Below are 20,120 nucleotides of genomic sequence, written 5' to 3'. Positions count from 1 at the left end.
AAAGAAAGAAAGAAAGAAAGAAAGAAAGAAAGAAAGAAAGAAAGAAATGAAAGAGAAAAAGAAAGAAATGAAAGAGAAAAGAAAAAGAAAAATCTTCCACACTTCTTTAAACTGCAAAACTGCTATTTCAGAATCAAGTCTATTTACTCTGGGCCTGCCATAAAATGAAAACATGGGAGCCTGGAAATTTACCAACAACTAAGTTTATAAATTAAGAGAAACACTTTGCCAGTTGAACCTAATGAACAGACAAAGCAGAATCAGAAGTATGGAGAGATCAAGGAGCAATTTTCCTCTAGAATAACAAAGATGTGGGGTGGAGGTCAGTAGATCACCAAGCAGTGAAGGCTGTCAATTGCTAGGCTCCAAACCAGTGCCCTGGAAGGTCCTGGCCTCCAAGGGGAGGCTCCTTAGCTTGCCTAGGGGGGCTGGACCCCAGAGACTGGAGTTTCTAGCCTGGGAAAGATTCCAGAACCAAAATCCCCTGGGATGTCATGGACAAGCACATCAACAGTGATCGTGAGGACTTGAAATGAGAATTTTTCCTCCCCCCACCCCTCTTTACCTTTTACATTCGTATACGCATCCTAAAATGAGCCCAGGAACTCCCGTACTGACTATGCTGATTATTTCTAGGGGCCAAATCCAAGCTAAAATAAGTAAAGAAATTATAAAGAAATAAAGTATTTCTGACAAAAATTATTTCATTACTAACAGCATGTTCTTTGTATTGGCAATATATGAGAATACATCCTCTTTGTGACAACTGCCACGTTTTCTAAAATACTGTTTTCTACACATGGTATTGCTGATTAAAGAAGCTTCCACAGATTTGTCATTTACATCTATCTAATACAGTTGAATAAAACAATTTCATTTGTCAATATTAACGCCGGTGCTATTTCTCTGCATACCTTTTCTAGTCAAAGAAATTTTGTCAAGAAGACAAAAGTTGAAAACTGTAACCTCAGCAATCACTAACTTTGGGGACTTATCCCCTGGTACAAATGTTCATGCATATGCATATTTTTATCACATACTCAGACAGATGCCCTTGCATTGATTTGAATACTTGCATAAATATTAATGTGTACAAATGCTTGCATGCAGAAAGCCCATTTATGAAATATCCAATTGCATAAATTAGGAACATTAGATACTAACTGCATTAACACTTCATAAAATACATGCACAAGTTTGCATGACAAAAAAAAAGGCACAACCCATTGGAAGAAACCAGATTCTCTCCGTGTGTTTGCTATTCTGTAGTCACAAACTGAGAATTTCCACAAACTCTTTGAAGCCTTCAGATTATTCATAATTTTTACACTTAGCTGTATCTCTCCTGAGCTGAAAGGAATCACATTCTTTTCTAGAGTAAATTTATGAATTGTTACATATGACCCCAAAAGGAAATGTCAATTTTTTAAATCACTCAATGGCCTCAGACACTAACTTTTTCACAAAGAATATGACTCAAAAATAATTTTCACAATATATCATCCTCAAAACTTACCTGTATACCATTATATTATGTGTCTGATTCATAAACAGTCATGGCAGGTAAATTTTAAAAAATTACAAAAGAAAATACACAGAGAACAGATTGATGGTTACCAGAGGCAGCCGGGAGAGGATGAGCAAAATGGGTGAAGGGGGTAAGAAGGTACAGACTTCCAGGTCTGAGATAAATCAGTCCTGGGGAGATAACGTACCGAATAATAACTACAGTTAACAATATCACAGAGTATATATCAAAGTTGCTAAGAGAGTAGATCTTAAAAGTTCTTGTCACAAGAGGGGTGCCTGGGTAACTCAGTCAGCGGGGCATCTGACTTGATTTCACCTCAGGTCACGATCTCAGGGTTTGGTCATGATCTCAGGGTTGTGGGATCAAGCCCCGAGTCAGGCTCCACGCTGGGCGTGGAGTCTGCTTGAGATTCTCTCTTTCCCCTCTCCTTCCCCTCCCCCCACATTCTCTCTCTCTCTCTCTCTCTCTCTCTCTCTCTCTAAAATAAATAAATCTTTAAAAAAAAAAGTTCTTGTCACAAGAAAAAAAATATAACTATGTGTGGTGATGGCTGGTAACTAGGCCTACTGTGGTGATCATTTCACACTACATACAAATATCAAATCATTATGCTATACACTTGAAACTAATATGTTACGTATCAACTATATCTCAGTTTAAAAAAAAAGAAATACAATGACGCCCAATGGTTTAGTGAAGTTGGACACAACACAATTGTCCATTGGCAGTTGGCTCCTGTCCTCCAGCCAGCTCCAATTTTCAAATGGAGACAGACTGAGGTGCTTACCTGGGGGAGACGGGTATTGAGGAAATAATTTCCTAGAGACCATGTGAGTCTTCTCAGTTCAAGAAACGGCCAGCTGGGTACACTATGAGTTTCACTTTCTTTACTTTTGTACTTTTTGTGATAGTATAAATTAACTTAAAAATATTTTTTCATTAACTTTGAAAAAAAAATCAAGTCTGCATTTCACACTTGAACTTTTGTCCCCTCTTCATCATATTCTGACAAGGTCTCACTGCCCACCTTAGATTGGGCATCAGTCTCATCGGTGCCTGAACCAGGCTTGACGGGTCTATGGTCAAAACAAAGAAAAGAGGAAAAGAGCTCTCAACTCAAAGTATTACTTCTACTATAGAGAGTGCCTACTTCTCCTTGAAACTCAAATTCAGCTCTTGGGAGAACACGGCAAGCATTTTAAAGGCTGAATGGACACACCAAGCATTTGGCACTACATAGTCCCCCCTCATCTGCAGATTCACTTTGAACACTGTCACTTGCTCGTGGTCATCCATGGCCCGGAAGCAGATGCTCTTCCTTCTGACTTACCATCAGAAGGTCAGTAGTGACCTGACACTGTGTCACAGTGCCTACGCCATTCACTCATGTCACCTCCTCATGCAGGCATTCTGTCACCTCACACCATTACAAGAAGGGCGAGCACAGTCCAAAAAGGTATTTTGAGAGAGAGACCATATTCACTTCACTTTTCTTAGAGTGTATTGTTATAACTTCTCTTCCATCATTCATTGTCATTGTTAATCTCTTACTTTGCCTGATTTATACATCAAACTTTATCAAAGGTATGTATGCATAGGAAAAAAACATAGTATATACAGGGTTCAGTACTATTGGTGGTTTCAGGCATCCACTGGGGGTCTTGAAATGTATTCCCCACCGATAAGGGAGGACTACGGCATTTCTGCCTCGTCGAGAAGGACAGACTACTGATAAAAGGTTTGTGACAGGGACTGACGATGGCCACCAAGTCCCACTCTTGTGGAGTATGGATGGGTGTGATGTACACAACTTCCAGACCCAGCCCCTGTGACCTCTCATGACCCACCACGGTTCCTCGCTCTGTTTGCCTGCATGCTAGATGTAGCTCATCCAGTGCAACATCCTCAGACCCAAGGGGACAGCAGAGACACGAATGCACAAAGCAGGGCCCCGACACCACCCCGTCTGCTGCCAACCCACATCGGCCTATTTCCTGAGAGAAAAATAAAGCTCTGCTGTGCTCAGATCCGAGGACTGTTTATTTCGGCAATTAACCTGTTCCGACTCACATATGTCAGTCAGACCAGACAACGTCCCTCATAATTCCTTAACAGACCAAATCTTTGAGACATTGCAATGCATCTCTGTTAGGAGGCAAATGGACAGAGAAGGGAGCCAGGAGTATGGCAAAATAGGTCAGGGCCTCATTAAGCGTTCTGAGTGGAAATGAATCTGGAAATAAACTTACATGCTGTGCAGCAGTGAGGCAAAATGCCACACAATTTTATTTATTCATTAAAACATTTATTGGATGCTAATACACAACAGGCACTGTGTCTGGTGCTGAGCTTAAAAACAGGACTGACCACATGCCCTGAGCTCAAGGAACCACAATCTACCTGGCTGGAGAGAAAGAAAAATTCAATTAGTCCTTTGACGCAGTGCGGTAAGTGCCTTAAGAGTCGCCACGCAGAAGCATCTAGAATCCTCTCGCAGATGTGGATTTATGTGTAATACACAGCATGGTTATCCATAACAAAGGTCACAAAATAAATTCATTTCTGGATGAAAAAGAGCAGAAATTCTGGACCTGCCAAGACTGTGCTAAGCATGACGAATGGCAAGTGTGAGCACACGAGTAATCCTAATAGTAACGAACGCTGTAGATGATTATCGGCTCCTCTTTATCAAAGTCACTGAGCACTGCAAGGAAGAACACAGATAACAGAACAGGGGACACCCCCAGCGAGCAAGCCCACTGCAGCGAGGTGCCTTCAAATATCCACATCGCCTGGAAATTGCCGCGGACACTGACAGATCTCCTCCTTCAGATCAAAAACTGAATCTGGAATCTGTGCCCTTTAAAGAAGCAGTAGCCGGATTTAAATGTCAGTTTCTACCCTTTTAAGTTAAAATACAGAACTCCAACAGAAATATAGGTTCTCCTCCATCTTCCCTCCATCTCCTTCATCCTATTTAAAAGCTGACATTTAAATAACCTTGATGTTTATCCTAATGCTTGTGAAGAAGCAAGGCATCATTAAGGATTTGCCCGAAAATCGCAGGGTCCTGAGCCTAAACTGGGAAACAATTCACTGACGAACTTATAATAATATGTGTTGTGCCAAGCTGCATTAATGAGAATTTTTTTTCACCTTGAATAAATGGGAATCATTAAGTCAGTATGCTTATTCTCATTAAAAGGATCAACTTCTATGCTCATCAGTGAAAATTCTAAAACGGACATTAGCTCCCAGGAAAATTTTGCAACCTGTTTAATGATGATGTTTCATACAAAACTGTGAGCAACAGCAATCAAAATAATGTTACTTCGAGGAAGTCAAAATAAAATAAAATAAATTGTTAAAAATGGCGATCAGTTTGAAGACTGGAAAATACTATTCCCTTTTCTCCAAAGACAAAGCGACCCTTTAACATTTTTGTGCCAAGATCGTGTCTCAATTTCTAATTTATTTCACAGCAATAATAAAACTATCAGTTATCGAGCACTATGCCAAGTGTTTTAATTACGAATAAGAGCTAATCTGTAATTCTTATAATAATCCTACAAGTAACGGATTTTTGTTTGTTAGTTTTTTAAAGATTTTATTTATTTATTTGTCAGAGCGAGAGAAAGTAGGAGCAGGGGGAGTGGCAGGCAAAGGGAGAAGCCGACTCCCCATTGAGCAAGGAGCCCGATGAGGGGCTCGAGCCCAGGACCCTAAGATCATGATCTAAGCCAAAGGCAGACGCTTAACTGACTGAGCCACCAAGGCATCCCAAGTTATGGATTTTTTATTTCCATCTTACAGCTGTGGAAATTTAGATACAGGGAAATGAATGAGGCAGAAACCCCTATTACTCTGTTTCCTAGAGTAACAGACATAATAGAAGGAGATGCCGTCCTTCGAAGCCATGCCTCGTCTGCCTCTAAAATTACCCCCTAAGGCCCCAAGGTCTGAGGACAGAGCCTAAATGGCAGCTAGTGATGATGAAATTGGCAGAGGCAGAATCCAAGCTCCGGTCTACCTGTCACAGTGGCCCGTGTCTCTGCTGTCCTGAGTCACGTCGTTAACCGTGTGTATTCCCCACTTCACCGTACAGTTAGATCTGGCCTAAGAGCAAGAATTAAGTGAGGGCTTAAATCTGATTGACAACTTCTCCTCTAGTCTACAAACATTTCAAAGAGCAGAAAGCCAGCTGCCTCTCCCTTGGCAAGTTCCCACTGAATCCAAATAAATAATGCAGTGTTTTTTGTGTTTTAATTTTCTTTAGGATTACTGTTCATCGTGGTTTAGTTTCTGCCTGTCCTAATTATTGCACATCCTGTCCTTCAAAATGACCTTGTAATCCAACATTGTTCAGACTTCAACATTCTCCCGCCTTATGAATAAGGTTAGGTTGACTCCTTTTTGGGGCCATACGTATCCGTTCATCTCAAATAATTCTTTTTAAGAGAACAAAACCATAAGGAAGAAGAAAACTGGATCTTTCCTAAAACATGGCGCTTTTTGCTAGGTATTAATTCCCATTTCAAAATATAACATTTAGGGAGCCTCGGGAACAATTACCACCACTTGGCTTTCGATGTGTGATCTGGAGGGATTTAAGAGAATCTGCCAAGGGCAGAGCAGCCAGTGATGATGCCTGCTCTCCCCTCCCCTCCCCTACATCAGGGCACACGCAGTTCCTGACTCTCTCAAGCCAGACTACACTGCTTTCCCCGTGTTTCTCAATTGCATTTTCATAAAATCATAAAAGGCCCAAAAGGAAAGCCAATCTCCCCTCCGTGCACCTGTCTCCATAGAGAGAGCTTGATTTCACATTTCTACATAATGGTGTCTTTCTTCTGCGTCACACAAAGAGCTTTTCCATCAGGCTTTCACTGATCCTCTCAACTTAAAATAAGCATCAACTATGATCATTCCCATTTGAGACATAGGAGAAAAGAGGCATAATGATGGAGATATAATGCTCTGCTAAAATAGGTCATTTTAAAAGTCAAAAGAGCCTTAAGACTTTCTCATAAATCCACATATCGTAGGAAGTTATTTCTTGTTTCCTACTCACATACCTTGAAATTCATTCAAAATGAATTTCCTTTGCTTTTAACTAGGATCTAGTCCTCAATTCCTTACACACATAAAACTAAGTCATTCAAAACAATTTGACTGCTAGGATTTTGTTCCTGTGGATTCTGACTTGAGGACCCAAAGGTAGTCAAAGGTCTCAAACAAGCATCCTCATAAACTTCCAGAAATATCACTTCCAGACAGTGTCCTGAGGATAACAGGGACTCTGGAGGTCACCTTTTCGACCATCTGCCTGCCCCATATAGTGATCTGTGCTGATCAACGTCTGTCACCTCTGGCCTGCTCAGTGAGCAAAAGGCAGTTACATTTTTGAGTTAAATTTAGCTGCCCTCTGGTTTGTCGGACACTGTTGACAAAGCAACAAAGGTTTAGGCTTCACCTTTATTAAAACACAATAATAAGTTTTCCAGAACACCCCCACCCCCCACTGCAGACAGTTTAGTTAACTGAGATTTTTCTCTCCATATTTGTATGGAACTAATGTAGCATTTGCATGCAATGCTAAAGGCATACATATTTATACGGGTTTACACTCTCAGACCTGCCAACCTGACATTGTGTCGGAGACTAGCCATCCCAGGCTTGTCTCACAGTTGGGGCGTGAACACACCACTGCCCTATTTACATACCACACAGACACCTGTGCTCAACGTTTGTCATTCAATTCTAGACCCACGCAATGGAACTGCTTAGCTTCTTTTTTTTTTTTATCGGCAAAGCATAAATACAGAGATACCAGAACTCATTCTTTTCTTCTTTTGTTCTCCCAAAGCAGACCCCTACAAATACTAGTGCTATAACCATCCCAGACCCGACAGCCTGGGATGAGGGGTTTCAAAATCCCACGGAGACAGGGCAATCCCACCCAGAGAAGGACCAGGTTGACAACAAGCCTACATAAACCACTCCCAACGTTTTATACAGAGAGTGACCCTACCATCTGGTGTCATTCCCTTACTAAAAAAAATCTTGCGGGTACTCCCCTAAATCTTCAGGATAAAATCTGTACTCACAGTTCCTCAAACGCACCACACAAGTCTCTTCTCAACTCCTGATATATGCCAGTCCCCCATGTGGAACATTTTTGCCACCTGCTGTGCACCATCACTTCTTTCTCGCTTGCTTCTATCTTTATTCATTCTTAGAAACTCGTCTCATGCCACCTTCTTGTGTAAGCCATTTGTGACTATCACCAAACCCAGCTGGGGCGAGGTTCCAAACCGCAGCTCCCTCTCTCAACACACTTATGGGAGTTGTGTTCTGTGTTCTAGGCTGGGAGAGACCTATGCTTCAATCTTGTATCCTCAGCTCCTGAAACAGTGCCAAGCACAGAGCAGGCCCCTTCACAGGAGAGTAGGACAATAAAAGTAACTATATCCTACAGGGGAACACGCATTAAAACCTAACATCAGGTACCACATGAATAACTCCCGTGCTCACACTTCCGGGGGCCATGCAAAACTTTTCTGTATGTCAACACATAAAGAACATTTGAATGAAAGGTTCTACTCATAAAGCTCTGTTCCCGATGTTGAGAAATTGGAAACTTCTAAATTTGGTCCTAATATCACTATATGACCTCCAAAATGCCATTTAAGGATAAATCAACTTCTGCATTAACAGCAACAAAAAAACCTCCTATCTCTGACATTTGCCCTCGGTACAAGGGCTCCAGACACCACACGTAAGTAATGATCCCAAAATTCTGGTGTAGAGGGAGAATCCTGCACTTTGAAGTCAGAAAAAAACCTGCACTCAAATCCCAGCTCTGGTCTTTATCGGCTGTATGTGTTTAGGCAACTTGTCCATTCTCTCTGAGCTTTGTTTCATCTGTGCCATGGGGGTAATGACAATTACTGCTAGGGATTGCTGAGAAAGACAGATGAAATAAATGGGAAAAGCTGTGCCCAACACAGAGTGGCCTTCGTGAATGTTTGCTCCCATCCTTGTCATCTATTCAGGGAGTAGGTGTCATCTGAGCACAGAGAAGGATGCCCAGTGACACAGAGACTGTCATGCTCCTACCTGAGTCCTGAAATGCTGAATGAGCATAAGTCCTTATAGACTATGTGTACTTTAATGGTGCAAGAAGCCAAACAGGTTTTCTCCAAAATCTGTGAATTGCTTCCATGTATGGCAATTGGATTTTCATACTGTCTTTTCATCATTTCATTATGAAAATCTGTGTTTTTAAGATGCTGTGGCCTTTACGTTGTTGGTAGCTACTCAGGGGGATGAGCTATAAGCCTAAGGGAAACACAGGGGCCTTCAAAATTTTCTAAAAATTGTCCATTTCTTAAGCTGGGTGGTGGGTACACGGGTGCCCACTTTACTGCTATTCTTTAAACTCTGTATAAGTTTCTGTGGACTGTTTTGTGTGTGTGATAGATTTCACAATTTAAAGGGGGGATTTAGTCTTAATATTGAAAAATCCCAGGAATGGACATTCCACTGACATTTGCTAAGGATAACGCATTAATATTTTTGTCCGCCTGAACTGATTAATTTTTTAAGCCACTGATAATGTTTTAGAGGGCTTACAGTTTAATATTTAAGAGTTGTTTTTTATAATGCACCTTGAAATTCAAATTCTGAAGGACTGCAAATTTCAACAATGCCACCAACGTGACTCAAAGAGTCAAGTGTCCAAAAAGAAAGGCAAACCAGATTAGCGGACAGAAGACCTCCATTCTGACCCCACTTCTTTACTGACAGTGAAGCTGCAAGCTAAATTCCAAAGTATCCAGAAATTAAGTTCAGGTAGTACTTTGCCTAACACCTCATATGGGATAACTGCAAAATAGAGGCTATTTTATGAAGACACGCTAAAGGCTGCCAAACCGACATACTTCCTTCTTCTTGTGCCTTCTCTCGGTACATTTTTACCCCCAGTGTTTGGTGCATTTACGCCAACAAGTTTAAAAAAAAAGTAATTTAACTAATCATGTAACTTTCAGAATATTAAAAGTAATAATCACAGTAATAACCTATGGAGGGATCTGCAGAAGTAAATATGGCGCTGGTAAGGTGAACAGTATTACCACTGTGTCATGCTCTGCCATCAACAAATCAGTCACAGACATTTGTACTGAGAAATCACACACACACACACACACACACACACACACACACACACACGCATGCACTCGAGCTGTCAGGAGACAAACGGGAACCGTGTAGGCAGCAGATGGGAGGGCTGCCTCCTAAGCAGATGAGCACATGCTTCGTACACATGCGAGGTAAGGGTCCCCGAAAATAGAAAAGAGTTCGATGAACTTATCCAGAAGCCCACCGCAATCAGAAAATCTAGCAACTACTCATTTCCAGGTTATCTGTGTGTACTATGCTTTCAAGTTCAGCATTATTGGTGTTGATATTTTTAGTTTACTTCATTTAAGGGGACACATCATAATCTCTGTGGGATTCAGAACCCTCAAAGGTTATGATCTAACCCTAGAAGCAGAGATAACGATGGAATGGAGGTTGGAAACAATGTAAATCATTTTGGCCATTCTGTCCTTCCGGCCTCTTGTTAAATATTTTGCAATTTTTCGACCAATAACATAAAGCCCATGATCAAAATGCAACATGCTGATCAGTTTTCTCCAAATAAGCCAGTGATGTGGTTCGTTTAATTATGTAAGTAACGTTAAATTCATCATATAATTTCAGAAAAAAATGGTTTTCCTCCTTAAATAAATAATGATGAACAATAATGAATCATTTTAACATGTTCAATGCCTTATTCTGGTGAAACATAAATGTGAAATAAAGTTATGAAAATGTTTACAGTAAATGCCCAGACAGTGGGCAGGAGCAACTTTTGGGGAAAATGAGGGAAATAAGTGGTTAACTGCCAGCATACACACTCATGCTAGAGGACACAAAAAGGTTCACAGCAGTTGTTAAATTCATTTAGGGAAACTCACTTTATTTTTCCAACAGAGCTCTCACCAGCTAATCTGTATTACAATCTGCAGGAGTCTTAATATTCTCAGCAGGATCAAGATTCAGGCCACACTGATTCAGCTATTTAATCTTGCAAGAGAACAATATTTGGCAGGAAAAGACCCCACAGCACTGAGGGGATATCCCAGAGGTTCGTTGTCAGCACAGATTGGGCCAAGAACACTGAAGGTGGAAACCAAACAGCGCAAACCAGTGTTTACCCCTGGCTTTCAGTAACTCTCCACTCAAACGTGCATGTACACTCGACATTGGCATGCAAAACATACACAGCACGTGTATATATGACTCTTTCAGATACATGTCTCTTTTTAATTTTTTTAAAGATTTTATTTATTTATTTGAGAGAGAGAGCACGAACAGGGAGAGGGGGAGAGGGAGCAGGAGAAGCGGACTCCCCGCTGAACAGGGAGCCCGACGCAGGGCTCTATCCTGGGACCCCAGGATCATGACCTGAGCCGAAGGCAGATGCTTAAGCGACTGAGCCACCCAGGTGCCCCCATGTGTATTTTTAAATGCAAAATGTTTTCTCAATATTTGGGACCCAGTCTTGAAAAGCTTTTAATTCAAAACTATCCCTACAGAGGGTGGGAGTATGAAAGAGATGAAGAAAAATGGTCATAGTTTTACTTTCAATACTTTTCAAATTCATGAGTACTGAAAACTGAAATTCAGAGAACATGTGTCTGAATTTTTAAATGAATGCAAATATTTATACATTGATCTTCTTAACCAACCTGAAATTAATAAGCTGATTGACACTCTTTTATAAAAATGCATTTTTTACATTTTATATGGAATCTGTGGCTTGATTAGTGTTGAATGATATTTTCTGGACACCCATACTGACAGGCAAATAGGGAATAGAGAAAACAGTTGGAGGGAGACAGGCAAACTTAAAAGCAAAATTGATGGTACCTATTATACAAAAGAACAGCAGGAATCACAGTTCAAAAAAATGATTCAGTAAAATCCCTCAAAAACTATTTTAAAGTAGCATTGGCCAGGTTTCCGTTCCTTTACTTCCCAAAGCCGGCTAGTTATCCCTCCAATAATAGCACAGTGTTTCCCTCTATCAAGCATTTATCATACCGTGCAGCAATTATCTGCATGCCCGTGAGAGGGTAAACACCAAGCTCTGTGAGGTCAGGGGTCATATCTACTTTATTTCTCATGCTATCCCCCCCACCTCCTGGCAAAGTGCCCGGTGTCTCGTAAATACTCAAAAATGTTTGTTAAGTCAGTACTTGTTTTCAAAAGTGGTTTCTTTTGGAGATTTTTGTTTGTTTGTTTTATAGATACCAAAAATATGCATATTTGAACATCTAAGACCACTCTTTCACCGATCTGGCCTCAACCTACATTTCAGTAATGGTGTCTTCCTCGACACTCTGACAAGCAGACGCTAGGTGCTCCAAACTTTATCACAGTCCTTCCTTCTTTCCTTTGCTCCTCTCAACACCATTTCCTTCCCTCATTCTCACCTTTGCAGCGGCCTCAAACTCCCCTGCTCCGGTGACAACCTTCCCCAGCCACTTCATGCACCGCAGCAAGAGCATAAACACCATGCAAAACGTGGTTTCTCGTTTTTTCTGCCATCCACGGGGCCCGGTGCAACGTGATGTCCGCAGCAAATGTTTAGAGAACAAACACATGCCCATGTAAGGTAACTGTGAAGGCAACTTCCACTTCTGTCTTATTCACTGTAGTTAAAGCACCATGTTCTGGAAGATTCAAACATGAGCAGGAAATGCCGCTCGCCCTCCACGTTCTCATCATAATTACACAAAAAAGCAAATATTTACATCACTTTGTCTTGGGGAAGTCAATTCCCGCTATCAAAAATAACACGTGTTAAGAAGAATAGAATGATGTTTTAAGGTTTTTTTTCTTTAATTCTTTTTTCTACATCTCGACTCTATTTCATAGTTTCCTGAACTGACAAACTCTGCCACTTTCATTGTTCTCAGAATGCCATGACACAAAAGCTGAATTCAAACAAATCAAAAGTTGACTCTGTTATAACAGGTAGTATAGCCACTAGAGGAAAAATCAATCAGAAATATGAGCAAACAAACAAACAAATGAGCATCACTTCTTGCTTCTTGTCCTTGGAACAAAGCCTGGGGCTCCTGCACAAAAGCAACAGGCCCTTCAAACAGAAATTCAGACATATCCTTTTACAAAGAGCATTGCATATCACTTCGTACAGAAGACAAAAAAGACTATAGTGCTGGCCTGACGATGGTGAAAGAAAAAGGAAGCTCCAGTAGAAAGAACGAGCAAAAAATAAAGGAAAGCAATTTTCATGACATAATTCTTCTAGGGAAATGGAATGCAAATTAGAGGACATATCTGCATATGCTTACAAAAAGAAAGACATTCTTGCTTCTAACTTCCAATAGTGCAATTTTCTTTAATTGTATAAACTTGGCTTGGGTTACCAGTGGGTTCTAATTAAATCTCTTTATAATGTCTCCTTTGATTCATGATAAAATAAGTTAAAATGACATGTGACCATTACACTTAACTGGAAAAACAACAGGTTTTAAACCTACCTGCAAAATCCTCTGAAATTATAATGATGTGCCTTAATTATTAATGACAGTCGCATCTGGGGACTCCACAAATATATATGTAAGATTGCCAGTTCTTCTTTAACATTCAGTATGTGCTCACTGTAGGTATGTCCCAAAAGGTATAATAAAATCTGGAAGAAAATTCAGATACTTTATAAGTTTTTAATCTGTATAATGCACTGGAAATGGCAACATTTTTTAAAAGCTCATCTTTATTCGGCTTTCCCAGTGGTGTAGGAATACTTCTTTTCTATTGTCACACCTTTACCCGCCTTTTCCCTTACATCTGTCCAGGCCAAAGTGCCAGCACAGGACATGTGAAACCTATATTCCAAGCTCCATAATTCCACCGAGACCTGGAAAACTTAAAAACATAATTACTACTGTACACTATCTTTGTTTCTATAAATGACCGTGGCTCGAGACCACAAATTAGAAGAGGCTCACAAGGGCCAATTAAGGACTGGAAATAGGACCCAGAAGGAAATTTTTTTCCTTTTTTTAGTTAAAATTGTTCAGTTTGAAAATAGAAAAAATCTAAAAACTGGATATAGACACTTTCCTGGGATGGCAATAGGTGGTATAATCTACCTATGCTAAAGAAATTGGCTGATGATAGTAGCTTACAATTACAAGATGTTTGTTACTTAATTATCTCAAAATGACCTATGATGTATGCAGATCATTTCTCATTTAAGCCCTGTCATGGACTGAATTGTGTCCCTCCAAAATTCGTATCCTGAAGCCTTAAGCCCTTAATGTGACTGTATTTGGAGATGGGGCCCATAAGAAGGTAATTAAGGCTAAACGGGGTCAAAGGCTGGGGCCCTGATCCAATTCAACTGGTGTCCTTACAAGAAGAAGAGACACCAGAGATCTCTTTCTCTCATGCACATACATGGAGGACATAGCAAGAAAGTGCTCTGCAAGCCAAGAATAGAGCTGTCACCAGAAATCAACCCTGCCAGACCTTGATCTTGGACTTCCAGCCTCCGGAACTGTGAGAAACTAAATTTCTGTGGTTTGAAGCCCTGCAGCCCGTGGTATTTTGTTATGGTGGCCTGAGCAGACTAATGCAAGCCCCACTTTTTTCAGGTACTTAGACACCAAAAAAATTTCCCAACTATGACATTTTAAAACAGGGGCGGTCCTTGGATTTCTAATACAGGGAAGTTGTTAGATGCCACATTAGAAAGCAAATGTTCCTGCTTTATTGAGAGAATACTGCTATAAACTTTTGATGAAACTACAGAAATCACTGAGTATTTAAGTAAAAATAGGAGAAAGTGAAGAATAGGTGTTTATGAAGCAACACAGATTCGAAGCAATTTTAAAAGCTAAGAACTGTCTTGCAAAGAGAGGTTTCAAGAGAAAGAATGTGCAAAATTAGTCAATATTTTAAATATTACTGCTTCATTCACTTTCTCAACATACTTTTTTAAAAGATTTATTCATTTATTTTAGAGAGAGGGAGTGTGTGCAAGCGAGTGGGGGGAGGGGAAAAGAGAGAATCTTAAACGGGAAAAGAGAGAATCTTAAGCAGGCTCCACACCCAGGGCAGAACCGGACGCGAGGTTTGATCTCCCAACCCTGAGATCATGACCTGAACCAATATTAAGAGTCGGATGTTCAACCGACTGAGCCACCCAGGTGCCCTTACGCAACATATGTTTACTGAGCACCTGCTATGTGTCAAGCACTATTCTAAGCATTAGCAATTTTGTGTTGAAAGGATGTGCTAGTTCCCTACCCTACTGTGGTGTGTATCCTAGGAAATATTGTATTTGCCTAGACTGAGAAGTGGATGGTAAGGCAGACTCTTCCGAAAAAGTAAAAGAAAAAAAAAAAAACTTGAGGAAATAATACCCTCAAAAGAATTCAGTCATTTACTGAACAAGTATTTATTGGGCAACTTTGCTGTGCTACAGAATGATACAATTACAGAAAGAATCGGGAGTTTTAAGAAAGAAAATCAATGTGTATCTATGCAGATCCAAAAGAGATGTTTTGATTAAAATAAATCTAGAAATATTAGAACTCCTTGTAATAACCTCCATTATATGATGAAATGCACACAAGGCTAGGGGCCATCAAAATGGGTGTGTTTATTAGAACAGTCCTGGGTAAGCCATCACAGAGCTAGCAGCCTTGGGCACAGTGAAAAGCCATGGGAAGAAGATATGTTGGCCCAAGAAGTTAATTCATCCATTTATCAGATTTTGCTCTGTGTCAGGCGCGGGGGCTACAGAGAAAAAGACAGCCTGACTCTTCATAGAGTTCAGTCTAGCAGGGGGATAACTCATAATGCAGACTCCCAGAGTGGCAAGAAGAAGAGAACGCCAGGGAAGAGGAGGCAGCATCTGGGCATCGGATGGATAGGGACAGGGTACAAACAGCCCTCCAGGTGGAAGCGTGAAGGGTACAGGGCTCAGGGTCCAAGAGGGACACCCAGGCTGGAGATCTCAGCTGGTAATCAACCAGGGACAGTCTCAGATTCCACGCTAAAGGTTTAGCATTTTATCCCAAAGGCAACAAGGAGCCACTGACAGATTTGAAGGAAGAGAGTGACATGATCCAATGTGCATTTTAGGAACTTGCAAGAAACCACAAGAACAGCTCAGGAGGGAGAAGAGGCAGTACTGTGGCAGACAAGAACAGCCTAGAGACTCATTCCCACAACCCAGGCAAGGGACAGGGAGGGCCTAAATTAAGGATGTGACAAGAAAGTACAAAGCACCATGATATGCATTCGTAGGGATACAAAAAATAAATTGAAAAAGGCGTGGATGATCTTCGCCTTCATGAAGCTGAAGAGGTAAAACACATAACAAGAGAAATGCTCATTAAAACCGAACCATGGAACATGATGTGTGAAATAGTGGGCGTGACAGCTAAGGGCACTGTTGAGCGAAGAACTCTTGTGGTTCGGAGATGAGAAAGATTGCTGTAGCTGGGGTCTGCGTGTGGGTCCAGGGTCATTTACAGACACTGTGAAATTGTTCCAAACAAGAGGAATGACTCATGCAAAAGCCCAGAAAAGAGTAAGCTGGTCAGGCCTAAAAGAAATGGAGGAACAGTGTTGACGGACAGTCAAAGATAAGGTGAAAAACAATTCAGGAGCAGATCGTGGAGGGTCCTTAGAGTCCAAATGAAGGAGCTTTGGAGATGAGACTTGGTCCTATGCAGAGTGGCACTCCAAGGGATGTTCCTAATGACTCATAACTAGGGTCTTGATGAAAGAGATATTTTAGAAAGACTCATCCGGTGACAGTGTTTAAGATACAATGGAAAAACAGCAGAAGGAGCCTGGAAGGAGAGAAGGCCCATCAGGAGGTCCTACAGGAACTCAGGCAGGAGAAAGGGCCTGAACACAGGGGAAGCGAAAAGAAGGGAACGGGGGAAAGGGATTTCACAAAAGAAGGATCTTCAGAAATGGGGAGCTGGATACTTAATCTCTGTTTCCAAGAAAAAAAAAAAGTCATGCGTGTTAATTCTTTTATTGGGGGGCCCTTCCCCACCTCCCCTTGAGACAATGCCATTTTAGAGCTACAACTCTCGTACTTGCCAGGCACAAGTAATTACTGGTCTGGGATTACTTGTTTCTTTAAGTGACTGTGGCTAAAAGTCCAAGGATAAAAAGAAGAGATCAACTTTTGAAGTTCTGCCCTAGGTGGAAAAATAAAGCAAAACCAGGTGTCAGGGAAACCATGGATTTGGACATGAGAAAGGACCAAGAGGTGATTTTCCGTATGTTGTTCTCCTAAAGGTCTAAGTATTCCTTATAGAAATACTTTCCCTGAGGAGAGGTTGTTCACAGGATCTAATTAGACTGGGTATGTCAAAGTGTTTTGAAACAAATAAAGCATTCATACATGTGTTAGGTATTATAAGGAAATACGTGTTATTGCCCTGTCACTTTCTTGGACATATTTGAGTTTTGCTTTAAAGATAATGCTACCGACCCACGATGACTCGAGAAAACACCAGAGTTACTAGTTGAGATAAGTTGGAGATAAGGTACAGTCCATTAGAGTGACATATAAATTCACACTCCGTGAAAATACTAGCCTTCAAGGGCTTAAATCTAAACCACTGACCTAATAACTAGCTGTTATTTCATCTGAGTTCATCAACCCAGTTATGAGTCATATCAAAAATACCATACTACTCTCCTTTCCAAGTACTTAGTGTACTGGACTTGACTACTCAAAATCAGAAGATTTCATATAAATTTTGCATTGCTTATAAGTGTAAGGAACACTTCTTGTTATGCTTCTTGTGTAAGGAACAAAATAAACAAATACTCTATGTCAACACTGAATGTCTTTCTCATTTTTACCTCCCTCACCTTTTAACAAAAACTTTTTATGTTCGCTAAATGTAAAAAGGATGAGAAATCCTTCCGTATCAGTTGTTTGGGTTTATATAAGACCTAATTGCCTCATACACTATAATTTTGCCACCAGTTTACAATCAGCATGCATTTCTCATGCATGAGTTGACCCAATTACATAACAAATTTTGCCTTTGGGGATTTCTCTTGACTGCTTGTATTCTGTCCACCATACAACTCAATTTCACACCATCAGCAGCCTGAACATGGCCACAGTCAGTCTCTGTCAAAATGATTTATTTAAATTACAAACAGAGACCAGATCCCTAGATAATCATCCCTACCCTCATGCTCACCCTTACACTCAGTCTAACTTTGAATCAAATCTTTTAATAGCCCATAGACACTGCTATTCAATTATTAGGCCATGTTTACCTCCCATAATCTAATATTTTGGAAGCTAACTCACAAAATCTCAGGGAACTAAATCATCAGTATCCACATAAGCTTATTAATGGGCACGTAATTTATTTTGCATTCTAAGAAGTCAATGAAAAATTAGATAGCTGTATCAAAAAAACTAAAAATAATTACATTTCAGTATCAAATTACAGAGATTCTTTTCTCTATAATTTTTTTAAAAGGCTTCAATCTTAGCTTTTCTTGTGAAGCAAGCAAGCGTCTTATGAATGTATATGCTAAATAGAAAACGGCAGTAAAAAAGGGTATTTGGGAAATAGGAAAGATAACCAAAATTAAAGATACTACAGGGTAAGGGAAAGAATATAGAGCAAATGAAAATACTATTGTCTGTGCTGTCTGTGGACCAATGATCTAAGGAAAGGGGGTTCTAAAGATTCTCACTGAAGTCAACACACACAGGCCCGCTGCATGCACGCGCGCACACACACACACACACACACACACTTCCTCTGTGAGTCAAGGATAGATACAAATCTTGACAAATCACATAATGGTATACTTACTATTTCAGTCGGTCTAGAAAATACAGGATTTTGTCATCTGGGGTTTTTTTTCCCTTCCCCTCCATATATTTCTCCATTACCTAAAATAAATTAGAAAATAAACATCTAGATTTTATCTACAGCACAGAGCCTGTAAAAGTCTCTTGGGGTTGGACTTTACCATCTTATTTCACAATTTATCTATAGACTATCACAGCTAATTAAAAGTGCAGCTTAAATCAGTGTGTAAACAGGCAGAATGAAATACATCAATAATCTTCTCAAGGCTGGACTGAGTCCCTTAGATGTCGGCAGTGATTCTGCCTCGCTCTCCTGCTACAGGTACCTTGAATGCACTGCTTGTAAACTTGAAGGTGGTAACTACCTGAATTAAAAACAGCCTTTGCAATTACCCACACAAGCTAGAGCTATGAGGACAATAGGAAAGAGGGTGTTTGAAAATGTCCAAAGACACAGTTTCCTTCAATACAAGTCTGTACCTTGTCCTTTAAGAACATTTCCCTAAAACATCCATAAGCAAAGACAATGAGAAGCTATGTTAAGTCATTTCTGCCATTTCTGAATTTCTGCCCCAGACTCTGGCAGGGTGTGGGAGGACACAATTAAACATTTTCTGGAATTGTGTGGAAATTTTTTTTTTTTAGAAACCAGTTCTGTTTCTTTCCACCCATTCAGTAAATTCTGAAACCCTGCCTCTTTTCTTATTCTTCCTGCAGCTATACAAAGTGAGTAATATAACAGAAGAATTTTAAATTGCAGCATTTAATAAATCTCCCAGATTCAATATGCTGTCATTACAGACCCCAAAAGAAAGAAGTCAAGGCTAAACCCACGCTCACCCCTTTCATTACACACAATTTCAAATTTATGGTTGTGGTCTATCCCACATCTCAGTAACAGATGCAGACTGAGTGGTTATTTCCAAATGATATCAAATCCCGCACAAATGAATATGAGAGCGGCAGAGAACATTTCATAACACTCACACACACACAGCAATCAAAAATGCCCATTCATCCACAACACATTACCCCAAACACCTAGGAGGTGTCATTAAATTCAGTTTTACGTCTTTCTACTTTCTTTAGTCCAAAAGGGATTAAAGACAGCTTAGAAAGATCCATACAATAGTCAAAGATAACATAAGCAAAACAAGTAAGCAAAAGTCAAAACAAATAAGAAAATGAAGCAAATGGAAAAATAAAGATTGCAAAGACCCTGACTTAACCCACCTACAGCAACCCATAATAACTTGTAGCTCAAATGTCGTACGCCTTATCATTTTTGGAATGAGCCTGCTCATTCCAGCCTCTCTAGCAGGAAAATTCCGGTGGAGACCAGTCTGGACATTTTCTCACCCCCTTTCCTCTCAAAACAGACACAGTCCAGGCCACTGTCAAAAATATCTGTCTGGATTTGGCCCACATGTTTCAGTATTTGGGTTTATCTGAAAGTAATGTGGAAAACTGGACTAAACCAAAGTACCACCTTTCAGATTAATCCAAGTTTCTTATAGAAAAAAAAAGATCCTTGAGTAATATGGAAAAACCCTGTGAGGTCACGGAAAAAGTTCGTGAAGTTGCAGCCTTATAAATGAATAGTAAATTCATTAGACCTCAGAATATTTAAGT

The 20,120-nt window shown here is 40.3% G+C and overlaps 1 protein-coding gene and 1 long non-coding RNA gene across 4 annotated transcripts in view; both read right to left on the bottom strand.

Moving 5' to 3' along the window:
- The window catches only part of NEBL (nebulette), a 340,529-nt gene that overhangs the window by 141,540 nt on the left and 178,869 nt on the right, over nucleotides 1–20,120 (bottom strand). The gene's annotated exons all lie outside the window — the stretch shown is intronic.
- Nucleotides 1–20,120, bottom strand: part of LOC141371268 (uncharacterized) — a 46,613-nt gene that overhangs the window by 24,381 nt on the left and 2,112 nt on the right. The window contains exons 2-4 of one of the 2 annotated variants that reach the window (XR_012376078.1): nucleotides 18,490–18,569; nucleotides 13,150–13,301; nucleotides 2,488–2,607 (exon numbers count right to left, since the gene is read on the bottom strand). This is a non-coding gene — a long non-coding RNA (uncharacterized lncRNA). Of the gene's footprint in view, nucleotides 1–2,487; nucleotides 2,608–13,149; nucleotides 13,302–18,489; nucleotides 18,570–20,120 lie in introns of those variants that run through there. The other variant, XR_012376079.1, reaches the window with a different exon arrangement.

This window comes from Callorhinus ursinus, unplaced genomic scaffold (assembly GCF_003265705.2).
Source record: "Callorhinus ursinus isolate GAN/ISIS: 27379988/994484 unplaced genomic scaffold, GSC_fseal_2.0 scaffold63, whole genome shotgun sequence".
In the NCBI taxonomy this organism is placed as follows: domain Eukaryota; kingdom Metazoa; phylum Chordata; class Mammalia; order Carnivora; family Otariidae; genus Callorhinus; species Callorhinus ursinus.
Note: the sequence above shows the minus strand (reverse complement) of the source record. Positions and strands in the feature narration are given on the sequence as shown.